The 975-nt window shown below is 35.6% G+C and overlaps 1 pseudogene; it reads left to right on the top strand.

Annotated features, from left to right (window-relative positions):
- The first annotated feature begins 343 nt into the window (after positions 1-343).
- On the top strand, positions 344-477 carry LOC145249179 (U2 spliceosomal RNA; annotated as a pseudogene).
- The last annotated feature ends 498 nt before the right edge of the window (positions 478-975 follow it).

The raw sequence follows: 975 nt of genomic DNA, 5'->3' as shown, positions 1-975 counted from the left end.
CCACACACACACACACAGTTTAACAGTAGTAGGAGGTCAAGAGAAAGAGGGTGAGAGAGAGAGAAGAGTAAGTTGGTGAGAGAGAGAGAAAAGAGAAAGAGGGTGTTGGTTTTATATTTTTATTATCGTCTAATATTTTGAAAGCTGAATTTCTAATAAAATGTGCATCTATAGGAGATAATGCCTGGAAATGTGTTCCCCCCCCCCACAGTTTAACAGTGGTGTGACGTCAAGAGAAAGAGGGTGAGAGAGAGGGAAGAGTAAGTGGGTGAGAGAGAGAAAGAGAGAGAAAAAAAAAGAAAGACGGTGTTGGTTTTGTGAAAAAAGTTGTTATTTACAATTGTTCGCATTCTTGGCCTTTTGGTCAAGATCAAAGTGTAGTATCTGTTCTTCAGATGCTGCACTTCTATTTCTTGTTCTCTTTCGGTGGAGGAGAAATCCTCCACGACTGAGACAATTTTTATTTTTGTACCTTTTCTCCACGTTAAAAAACGACCCTGGTGTCTAACTCTGTCCCGTGGGGAGGCATAGTAAATAGGTACAATTGTTCGCCATTAGTGGATGTTGACGTCACGTCACGTGACATGACTAAGCGTTTTTTTTTTTTAGTATGAATAACATTTTTTGTTTTAATTATAAAGTCTACACTTAATTTTATAGAAAATGATGTATATATAATAGAAAAAAAAAATTACTGGTTTTGTTGGATTCAAGTGGATCCCCCCCTCCAGTTTAAGAGATAGCAGGTCACGTGGTAATATACAAAATGGCTAGCGTAAATATAAAGATCGGTTTTTTTATCGACGAATATTTTGAAAGCTGAATTTTTTTTTATTCCTGTACATTTTTTCCTGATATTTTTCGTTAAAACTCTTGTATAAATACTATTTTTAACCAGTTAAATACGTTGGAGACATTGTCATGGAGTTTAATAATCTCTAGAACAAAGCAGAAGAGAAATTACAAAAGTATCGG

The sequence above is a fragment of the Euprymna scolopes genome, chromosome 27 (assembly GCF_053919585.1).
Source record: "Euprymna scolopes isolate OS-2025 chromosome 27, ASM5391958v1, whole genome shotgun sequence".
In the NCBI taxonomy this organism is placed as follows: Eukaryota; Metazoa; Mollusca; class Cephalopoda; order Sepiida; family Sepiolidae; genus Euprymna; species Euprymna scolopes.
This window is presented reverse-complemented; position numbering and strand designations above follow the sequence as displayed.